Source organism: Prunus mume, linkage group LG5 (assembly GCF_029339155.1).
Source record: "Prunus mume cultivar Tortuosa linkage group LG5, ASM2933915v1, whole genome shotgun sequence".
In the NCBI taxonomy this organism is placed as follows: domain Eukaryota; kingdom Viridiplantae; phylum Streptophyta; class Magnoliopsida; order Rosales; family Rosaceae; genus Prunus; species Prunus mume.
In genome coordinates, this window is record NC_142702.1 from 3,516,240 (window position 1) to 3,528,163 (window position 11,924).

General features: G+C 38.3%; 1 long non-coding RNA gene and 2 pseudogenes across 1 annotated transcript; 1 reads left to right on the plus strand and 2 right to left on the minus strand.

Annotated features, from left to right (window-relative positions):
- The first annotated feature begins 1,797 nt into the window (after positions 1 to 1,797).
- Positions 1,798 to 4,322, plus strand: LOC148916650 (uncharacterized; annotated as a pseudogene).
- Positions 4,323 to 9,878: 5,556 nt separating this feature from the next.
- LOC148916651 (elongation factor 2 pseudogene) lies at positions 9,879 to 10,705 on the minus strand (annotated as a pseudogene).
- Positions 10,706 to 10,838: 133 nt separating this feature from the next.
- Positions 10,839 to 11,260, minus strand: LOC148916652 (uncharacterized). The gene is made up of 2 exons (XR_016127290.1): positions 11,167 to 11,260; positions 10,839 to 11,086 (listed from the first exon to the last, which is right to left on the minus strand). It is a non-coding gene; the product is annotated as an uncharacterized LOC148916652 (long non-coding RNA).
- Between the last annotated feature and the right edge of the window lie 664 nt (positions 11,261 to 11,924).

Consider the following 11,924-nt stretch of genomic DNA (forward strand, 5'->3'; position numbering starts at 1 on the left):
GTAGTTACTCCAGCATTATTAGCACAATATGGTTATTTAGGGAAACTTTATATTGAAAAAGCGAGCATTTAGATTCGTTCTCCCAAAAATTTAGAGAAATTATAAGTTTTTATCTGCCTCTCTGGAAAAATGTAAAATTAGATTTCACTAGTATACCCCCAGAGTGCTTTAAAGATAGCATTTATCCAGATTTAGCACAACATAGGATTATTATTTCTTTTGATGAATTACTTAGTCCGGGAGAATCAGCACAAACAGGAATGCCTACTAAGCAAGACATCCAACAATACAGAGGAGAAATAATAGCCGAGCAACAACTATTTAATGATGATCGTCTGACCCTCCTGTACCAGTCCAAGTTTATCAAGATGTATTGAATCCACATCCAGGAGACAGATGATATATATGAATATAGGATTAGTACTACAGGAGCAAAAGTTTATGACGAAATCTACAACCAGATAGCAGTAAAAGATTACAACAGAAGATAATGACAACTCATACTTGGAATAGCTTAGGAGAAGAAGAGCTACACAATATAGATAACATGATGGATGCACGAAGACCACATGAAGAATCCATCCAGTGAGAACAGCCACCAAATTTCTTGGCTCCATACGGCAGCAACATATGAAAGATGAAAAATTTGGTTTCATACGGCTAGGATCCCCTAGGAAATCTAGAAATGAATAAAGGCATTACTGTCCAACCACTTTAATTTTGTCATTCTTTATAAATATTGTATCCATTTTGGATTTATTTATAAGTCTCCTATATAGTTCTGGTTTGCTTCGACTCAAAGATAAAAACCTAAAAGATTCCTTTAATGCCACCACCTTCTGTCTGATTATGTTTGATCCTGACATGATGTTTTTTTCCTCTCACTCACATCACACTTGCTCTTGTCCAGCCACATATAATTATGATTAATTTCACCAATAAATTTGGGAAATGACCCCCACTACCACCCATTTGCTAATATTAACTAAAAATACCACCCCTTCCCAATTTTTGTAAAACTATAACCTATAAATATAAAATTATTGTCCTCCTATTGCTGATTTATCACAAGTTCATAAATTTTGGTCTCTCTTAGCTCATGCAGCTCTCTCTCTCTCTCGCACAACTCTCTTTCTCTTTGGTATATGTCTATCGCAGCTCTCTGTCTCTCTTGGCTCTCTCTCTCTCTGTAGCACAACTCTCTATCTTTGTCTTTGCTCTCTTTCTCATACCGCAGCTCTTTCTCTCTCTAGATTCGTTATGTCTGTTTCTCCCCATATTCGGTCTTGCTCTCTGTTTGGAATCGCGAACCCCTACCTTTAGGTATGTCTTCTGAATAGCCTGCTGCAACCGTGAAGCTCTAGTGGATTGCCGACCTCGAAAAGGTAGTGTTGATGGTTATTTTCTTTTAATATCAGTGGGATTATGTGAAATGGGTTACATTTTGATTGTTTGGGTTTGTGTTAAATTTGTTTTGGCTTTAATTGCTTTGGGTTAGGTTTTGTTGAATATCCATGCTGATTCATCTGGGTTTGTACCAATTGCACTTAGATTGGTCTGGATATGTGAATCTTGAAACTTGGGATTTTCCATTTGATGTAGTAGATCTGTATAGTGTGATTCTGATGTGTTACACCAGTGTTCCTCTTATTTTACTGTCGTATTGTTGTTATGTTGTTGTTATATTGCCATTATATTGCTGTTATATTGTATGATTATTGTGGTTATATTACTGCTATATTGTATGGTTATTGTGGTTATATTGTGTTAATGGAACTGTTGTTTTGTCATGGTGAAATGGAGACAATTGTTATTCTCGTGTGCTACAATGGAAAATGGGTCACCTCGAAAAAGATGTGCAAATACGAAGGGGGTGACTCAAAAGGCTTAATAGTTCCACGGACCATCAAATTTGCTGAACTGTTGGACCGTGTGCATCAGATTGGTAATACAAACAGCAGGGAAGACAAGGTTTGCTTAAAATTCTCAGTTTTGGTGGCCTCAAATGAGTGGAAGCACATAAAGATTGAGGATGATGATGATGTCAATTTTTTTATGAAGTACAATTCTGAGGTAACACCTTCAAAACTAGCTCCCTTACTCGTGAGTATAGAAGATAAAGGACTCACAAATGATGTAGTTGATAGTATGCATATCACGACAAATAGTAGTCGGATGGGTCGTTCTTCAGTTGCCATTGTTGAAAGCAATGAAGTAAGTTGGAATAATACAAATGGCAATGATGTGGGAGGTGAAGTAGGGACAGATTTTATGGATATGATTGATTTTAGCGAGGTGGAGGACATGCATGGTGGTGATAATGGTACTGAAAGAAATGAAGTGTCAGTGTACTCTGCCCCTCCTATTTTGGGCTGCTTGAACACATCTGCCCAACTGCCAATAATGCGTTTAGGAGGAGAATCTGAATTCGTGAACATTATTGGAATCAAATAGGTGAACAGAACTGGTACAATGAAGCCGGTGTAAATGATGGGGAAGCATATTTGGATAGCGGGTGTTCGCGAAGTGATTGGAATCCGAAATTACAGTTGGGCAAATTTTCTCTAGTAAGAAAGCATTGTTGACGGAGTTACAGTTGACGGCAATAAGAGGCCATTTCGAATTTAAGGTGCAATTCTCCTGCACAAAGAGGTTGCTTGTGGTTTGTTGTCAACGTCCATGCCCATGGCGGGTCCGAGCATTGAGATTTGGAGAATACAGCTTCATGATTGTGAGGTGTACAACTATCCATGAATGTGATTTGAGGTTCATAAGTGACAACCATCGTCAAGCAACCGCAGCACTTGTAGCCACTTCATGTAAAAGGAAGTTGAAGGATTCTCGGACAATATACACACCAAGTGACATTATGAGAGATGTGAAACACAACTTTGGTTTAAGAATCCATTATTCGAAAGCTTGGAAAGCAAGGGAGTTAGCTTTATTGTCCATTAGAGGATCAGCGGAGGAGGCATATTATATTCTTCTAGCTTATTGCTATGAATTGGAGCGTATGAATCCCGGCACAAAAACACACATCCAAACTGATGAGAACAATCACTTTGTGTATTTATTTATGGCGGTTGGCGCATGTATTAGAGGGTTTTGTTCTTCCATGCGCCCAGTGATAGCTGTGGATGCCACTCATTTAAAATCCAAGTACAAGGGTGTTATGTTTGTAGCAAATGCATTCGATGGTAATCGAAATATATATCCTCTTGCTTTTGGGATCGGGGATTTGGAGACGGATGCATCATGGCATTGGTTTTTCACTAAACTTCATGAAGCCATTGGTGAGTGTCCCAATCTTGTTATTATTTCTGATCGAAATGTTAGCATACAGAATGTGTGGAACAAAGTTTTTCCAACTGCGCAACATGGCATATGCTTTTATCATATGAAGGGGAACATGAAACGCACTTGCAAGTTGAAAAAGCGTGATCCAATACTTATGCACTTTGAGCAGGCTGCGAAATCTTATTCCATTGCTGAATTTGATTGTCATTTTCGCAAGATCAAGCGAAAGGAACATGTTGCTCAATATCTTGAAGAGGCAGGGTTACATAAGTGGTCTAGAGCTCACATGGATGGACGCCGCTACAATGTAATGACAACAAATATTGCGGAGTCAATCAACTCAGTCCTTAGGTTTGCAAGGACGCTGCCAGTGGTTCATTTGATAGGGGAAATTATGAATCTCCTTGTCAAATGGTTCACCGAACGTCGTGAGTTGGCTTTGAAGTGCACAACAACATTGTGCCCCAATTTTGGAGAGAAGAAGTTGAGGAACAGGTTGGAGGATGCTGCAAGGATGAATGTGGTTAAAGTGAATAATGCACAGTTTAATGTTTTGGACGGTCATATGGATGGCCTCGTAGATTTGACGAATAACACTTGCAGTTGTAGAAAGTTTCAGCTTGAGCAGCTACCTTGCAAGCATGTAGTTGCAGTTTGCCGCTTCTTGAAAGTAAATGTATACTCAAAGGCTTCTCGGTATTACACTCGGAAAACCTGGATGGATGCTTATTCGGATAGCATATACCCGATACAGCCTCACGGAATGTGGGATATTCCTGAAGATGTTCGAAGTCGAGTTGTGCTGCCTCCCATTGCAAGGGTCATGCCAGGCAGACGAAAGAAGATAAGAATTCCCTCGCAAGGAGAAGGGCACCATTAGAAGAAAGTGCTCAAGGTGTGGTTCCGCAGGCCACAATAAAAGCACCTGTAAAAACACTATTCCAGTGCGCAATGTATCTTAGACAATATGATTTCTGTTGCTTTGGTAGGTCATGTCAACTTTACTTTTATTTGTGGTGGGTTTCGTGTTATGTTGAATGGGAATTCTTTTACATTTGCATAATTTGGGTTGCATACTGCTACATCTTGTATTGCGTCCAGATTGCCATTATATTGTACTTTTATTGCACTGGTATTACTTCCATATTGCTATTATAATTTGAGTGCGAAATTAAAGGGCCTGGAATGTAATTCCAAATGGATCCAAAACATTCAAGTTCTTTGAATTCCTTTATGACACAGTTACCGTGATACTCCGACTATACCTTCTTTTGTGATTACAAATTCGGCCGATGCATAGGCCACATGTGGGGCAAATACAAGGTGAAATGTCCTATGTGTTTGACTACATATCGTTGTTGAAGGAGCATTACGAATGTTAACCCCAATAGATTGCTCATGTCCAATGGATAATTTAGGGGTTGAAAGAGGAAGGAGCATGAGGTTTTGGGGTGTCATGTTTCTGTAATTTAGGGGATGTGATGGTGCTACAAGGCATGCATTATATATATAGAGTTCATTTTGAAGGTCTGTAATGTAGGTCATATGTCTTTTAAGGGATGTATAATTCATCCTTTTTCCAGGTTGTAATTACTTTTATTTTTTGTATTTTTGTATTTTTTTGGACCAAATAATTTTAAAAACATTCTGATGACTACGTACTGTAATATGATCATATTGTAACCCTATCACTACTCTATTGCACTCTTATTGACATAATATTGCCATTATACGCATGTTTATTGTATAGTTATTGCTGCTATATCGCCACTCAACTGGACACCGATAAACTGTATACGCACAAAAACAAAAAGAGGCATCATCATTCCATAAAATCCTATTTCCAAACTTACATAATACAACAACATTCGACCAAAAAAAAACATAATACAACAACAGGCCACCCCATCGTTACATAATACAAAAAGAGGCGACCTCATAGTTCCATTTCCCTGCTATTGACAAATTCGAAGTTGCATACTCTTCAAGTGCGGCGACCACGACCCATGAAATTCATGACCCCGGCCACATCATGTTGTTCCAGTTTCCTGCCGGATCCACTATTTTTGCAAACTTACGAAATAGTTCGAATCCGCTTTCCACTTCTTGTTGCTTCAACTTGGCCATTTCTTCTGATTCCTTGAATACCATAATTGCAGTGGCAGGGGCAATTTCAATTTTTCCTTTCATTGCCTTTATATGTAGGAGATGCATGCGGGCATGATAACGAGAGCGAATTGTGCGGTTTTTTATGACACCCCATCTAGCTTGGCCCTCCACAATTTTTGAAACTATGTCTGCATGGAGATTTTTCCAAAACATTGTATTGCCTCGACATTGCTGCATGCCATGGACCAAGTCTGCAGTGAGTGAATTGGGTGACTTGCCTTCTGTTTCAATCTTCCCTCCTTCAGTAATTGAAAGCGTTTGGTTTGGTGTGAGGTTATGGTCCATGGTCTTCGATATTTATTGTAGGCTGGTGTACGACTTAATTGGAAATAAAGGGGTCTAAATGCGATGGGAGGGAAATCCGTGGGGAAGGTAATGGCTGCAGTTAATGTGATGGAAGTTTTCATTTCAAACAGCTAGGTTGATTAATATAGGCAGCCTTTAATGACCTGGAGTAACTGAGAGAGTTATTGGCGGGAGGAATGAGGGGGAGTAATTGGCGGGAGGGATTGGCGGGAGTCTTAGGCGGGATAGTATTGGGCGGGAGTTATTACCCAGTTCACTGTATGACTTTTTGTAATATATTTCTATTTTGGATGTTCCGAACTTGGTAATTTTCCCATTATGTAATTCAAATAAGGGATTTGCCTATTTGCCTAATTGACCAACTCATTCAAATTGACCAATATGGTTATTGTCTTATTTCTCATTTCAGCAATCTCAATTCGTTTCCATGTTTCCATTTTTCATATTTTCCTATTTTCCATGTGTCATCCAATTTTTCATTATTTTTGCCTATTTTTCATATTTCCCATTTTCCTATTTTGCAATTTCCCAAGTTTCCTTTTATACTATTTCCAGTTTTCCAATCTTTTCAATGTTCCTATTTTCCCATTATGTAATTAAAATAAGTTGCCTACTTTGCCTAATTGAGAAAGTAAATAAAATTGTCCAATATAGTAATTGTTTTATTTCCCATTTCCACAATTTCAATTCGTTTCCAATTTGCCTATTTTCCACGTGTCCCTGTTTCCTATTTCCATTTATCCAATTTTCAGTTTTTGTCCAATTATCCAATTTGCTTTTTCCAATTGCCCTATTTTCTAAGTTTCCTTTTTTTCCTATTTCCAATTTTCCAATTTGCTAACTTTCCTTTTGTTCTATTTCCAATTTTGCTATTTTCAAAGTTGCCTTATTTCCTAATTTCCAATTATCCAGTTATCCAATAGTCCAATTTTCCAATTATCCAATTTTCAATTTTCCAATTTGCGAATTTGCCTATTTTCCAAGTGTCCTTTTTTCCTATTTCCTATTTGATTTTGAATTTTCCTTTTTTCGAATTTTCATGTTTTCAGAGTTTCCTTTTTTGCCTTTTCCTATTTTCCAAGTTTCCTTTTGTTCAATTTCCAATTTTCCAATTTTCCAAGGGTCTTTATTTTCCAATGACCCAATTTTTGAAGTGTCCTTTTTGGCTTTTTCCAAATTTCCAAGTGTCCTTTTATCCTATTTCCTAGTTTCCTGTTTCTAATTTTCCTTTTTTCCTATTTCCACTTTTCCAAATTTCCAAGCTTCCATTTTTTTGTATTTTTGTATTTTCGTATTTCCGATTTTCCAACTTTCCAAATTTCCAAATTTCCAATTTTCCAATTTTCCTTTTGTTCTATTTCCAATTTTCCAAGTTTCCTTATTTCTCATTTTCCAAGTTTGCACTTTTGCTAATTTGCTATTTTGCTATGTTCCAATTTTCTTTTCTGAAATTCACAATAAATGCTTAGTTACATAGTCCTAGTTTGGGTTCAAATCCACAATTTCCAATTTCCCATGAAGGTTAGCTTTTTTCCGTTTGTCAGCCCATTTTATTGTTGTTAATGTAATGCTCTACTGTGAATTACAGCCAACGAGTTAATGGTCTACTTTGCAATCCCATCAATTGAATGCACCACCTAAATACCGAATGTACTTCATATCAATTCCTACATATAACTCAACCTTCCTATCAATAATTGCAACTTAGCCAACTTCTTCAACCTCAGAAAGGTAATGAGTCGTACTCAAATGCAAACATTCAGTCGCCAGGTGTGAATTGTCCCCATCAATAGTTCAAGATGTCGGATGTACGCCCTCCAAACGAGCATGGCAGTTACCCGGGGGACCAGCCATGGCATGTGCCATTCCCATCTCCACCTCCGACTCCCAATCATGATCCCACTTCATCTGGAAGTGAGGCGATGATCCGCTTGACAAAATCTCAGCCGTCAAGCACGACCTCCAATATTTGTCTAAGGCAACAGATTGGTGGGAGACTAAATGTGATATTCATGGCCAAGTTATGGGAAACTTGGCCAACAAGTTGAACAAAGCATATGCTGGAGAAGTGAAGCAAACTTTAAAAGCAAACAGTCGGAGCAAAGAGTTAGAGTCGTTGAAGTTGAAATTGGAAGAGAGAAAGAAAAATGCCGTCGAAAAATTCACCAAATCTGAAGAATATAACCATGAAATGGTTGAATGTTTCAACAACGGCTTCGAAATGTTCCGAGATTATGCTTCGGTCATCTCACCAGACTACAATTTGAGTGAAATTGATGTACTTGGTGTCTGGCAGGTGCTGAATATGGGTGCTGAGGGAATGGCTCATCATAGCCTCGTGCATGCAGCGAGGAGAAAACACAAAGACATTGATCTTTTCATGGACCTGTAGTAAGGGTAAGTGCTGCTGCAGTTCATCTCACCCGAGTACATGGATCTTTTGGTGCCTTCGTTTTTCCTTCGCGGAATAGGATTGTTAAGGTTCGGAGGCGATTTGGTTTGCATGTGTCAAATGTAGTTGTACTTTTGGATGTGTGTGTATTGTATGTAGATTCACTTCATATTGCTGTTATATTGCATGTATATTGCTTAATATTGCCTTGGTATTGTATACATATTGTATGTATATTGCTTAATATTGCCTTGGTATTGTATACATATTGTATGTATATTGCCACCCTATGAGAAGTATATTGTGATCATATGCCTATGGTATTGTACTTATATTGCTTTAATATTGCCTCTACAGTGACGTATATTGGCCTAATATTGCTATTACATCGTATGTCAATGCCATTTGGTCTAATAACAGTCTCCATTTCGTTCAAATAGTCATCCTCAATTCAAATATCACGGACAGGACAATTGTTATCCATCCTTATATTACCATGAATTGATGTTTCCCTTTGAAATGATAGTTGGAGTTGCACATCGATTCATATTCAAAAGGAAAGTAATTCTCTCCCTCAATGAATCGTCCTTCAAAATAAGGCAGCTATGAAATATTGAGTACAAAAATGCAAGAGCCACGGTAAATTCATTGGGCTCAAACCACATCTTACAAAACCAGGATGATTTTTGGCATGCTTGAAAAGAAGGGTCAAATACAATAGAAAAGAAAATCCATTCAAGCTTGGCCAATGGAATGCACAATAACCCTTTTACATCTCCTTCCAACACCAGTGTTTTGCCTGCTTTAGGGTCGCCGAAGGAGACCAAATTGCCATTGTGCAATTCGAGGGGGCAGTGAATTTGGAATGGTGCCATAAACATGTTTTCTTCCCCTGACTTTAACTAAATGAACTTTAGTTTAATTACTTGTAAGCTCCAGCTAGGTCCTTCTGTTTTCTCTTCTTCCTCTTCTTCTTCTCATGACTCTTAAGAGGCAGTTTGATGTAAAGAAATCCTAAGATTTCCATGTGATGCACACGCAATTGGAATAAATAAACAATAACAAATAAAGGGATCAGTTCATTAGTGGTTACATTTAATCTTATCTATGACAAATGTAAGAAGAAAAATACAAATTTTTTGTCAAGTCTCATCGGATGGTACCATAGACCTCTAGCTCCATGCGGAATTTGATAGAAGAAAACTGATTCAGAATCTTTCATATTTGTAACCACTTTGCTTCTTCTCCGAGGAGGAAACAAAAATAATAATAATAATAATAAACAGTGTGATTTCAATTATTTCAAAACATGTATGTCAAAACCGTTTGATTGACATTATAAGGGCATCTCTCACAGAATTAAGGCCAGAAAAGAAACTAAACATGCTATAAGGTCCACATTAATATTTACTTCATCTCCATAATCATAATATTGGGGGGAAAAAACCACGGAGAAATACATGAAATGTAAACCAACTCGGTACTGACTCTGAGATTGTGCACATACAACTTGGAACAACCAAACCAATTCATAGTGCCAAATGCAGCTATCTTGCACACAGATATGACAAGCCAAAAGAAAACAAGCAAAGTAACAAAGAAAATAGAGGATGGTGACTACAATAACAGGGTTGGTACAAGCATTAAACAAAAACAAATAACTGAAAACCAAAAATAGGCACTGCAATGGAACTACTGTCTCAAACAAACTCAGTCATCCAATTGTTGGATATAATCAAAGAAATTACTCACAGTTTCTCCTCAAACTCGGATAGTGGGGTCATTTGCTCCTTCAAACCCTTCCTCTTACGGATATCTGTCACAAGTTCTGAAGCCTGGGATCCAGCTTCCAATGGATCAGACATCATCATCTACCAATGATCAAAGACACATTGTGGGAAGGCCTGCCCTGAAGTCGAAGCCCTCATTGACCAGAGAACCCAAAACATTCAATGACGGGAGGTATGCCTTAATATTGTACAGTGGAGTACCAGGCCTCTGCATTTCCTGAAACACGTGCCCACGTTTCTGATTAAGAACACCGTAGATACCACTATACAGTCTGCTCTGGAGCTTGGATTTCAACAAGATATACAGGTTCAAGGAGGCTTGGCTTGGCAGTGAGTGGGAAGCATAGATGAGTGTCCTAGCAGTGGGAATGACCTGACCACCTCCTCTGTGGATGGCATCAGCATGAAGAACCACATCACAGACTTCAAAGCAAATACCCCTCATGTTTTCTTATGCCAATGCAAGCTGAATACAGGTTGGTTCTGTAGCTCATAATGAATGAGCAAGCAACACAAGCTCCTAAACACAAATCCATCAATTTTTTCAGCAACAAGACACAAGCTCCTAAATAAATAAACAAACTCATAAAAACCCTAGTTGACCAAATGCATAACAAAAATTAAAAACTCATACACAAATAACACGAAATACAAATGTTGTGCGAGTTCCACTAGCAACGCAGAGTAAAAAGTATGAAAACAGTACCTGAAGTATTACGATCAAGTCAGAGAATGAACCATTCTTAAGCATCCATAAACATCAACTATAAAAAGCATCCAAAACCAGCAACTATAAAAGCATCCATTAACAGCAACTATAAAAAGCATCCAAAACTAGCAACTATAAAAGCATGCGGAATTAACAGCAACTATAACAGCATCCATAAATAGCAACTACAAAAGCATCCATAAACAGCAACTATATTTACATATGGAGGTGTCCAAAATAGTTAAACTTCAAAATCGAAACAGTGTGTGTGCCATGTAAGGCAATTAGCCACTGCTTCTAGATTGTACAATATTACACCTCACAATACTAACAATACCAACTAGCTCTAGCAAAAAGGCAGGATTACGAGCCAAAGTAGGCCCAGCACAGCTTCCACGTGTACATCTTCATATGAAGGAGTTCCTGACATAAATAATGAGCGAAGTGAATTCCCAAGTCATAAGTCGTCACTGAGGTCAATTCACACACATGAAGACATTTACCTCATAAATATGCCTCCCCCCTTAACCCCTCTATTGCAAGCTTCAGTCGGTAATATTTGATCTTCGACGGGTCAATTTTATGCACCGAAAGCCCAAGCTGAGATGCTCGATGAATTGAACGGTCATGATTCCGCAAGACGTACTGTGAGGCCAATAAGTTGGGAAATTACAACTGCATTTATGTAAAATTTTGAAAAAATGAACTAAATTCACAATTCTTACCCATCTCGTTGTTGTGGCACACCTCCAATGATGCAAACTGAGAAAGGCGTAAACCTCGACATCTGCAGCCCCTTTTGCTTCACCTCTTCAACCTCAGAATCTTCATAAAACTTCATATTGTACAGACTCGTGCAAGCGTATCGCTAACAAAGCTGCGTATGTAACCACCAAGATTTGGTATATTCAACATATGAGTCATACACAGTTGCAGTATGTCGGACGAAATCAATTTCGATTGCAACCCAATGGGACTCTCGAAGATTATATGGAAAATACACTTTGTGGACTTTTTCCAAGCTTGGGCGTACCGTGTTGCCACGCACGTGCACAAAGTGATGTACATTCTTCACCTTGTTGGTGGAAGGTCAGTGTTTGAAGCTCGCCTTCTTCGATCCACGTGTCTTGCCACTCGCTTTTAACGGCTTTAGAAATTGCTGCATACATTGAAATGAAACCATATGACATAATGACGAGGGAAAGCAAATGAAGCAGTGAATGTAACATGGCAAAGGTGTACCTGCAAGGCATAATCTGCC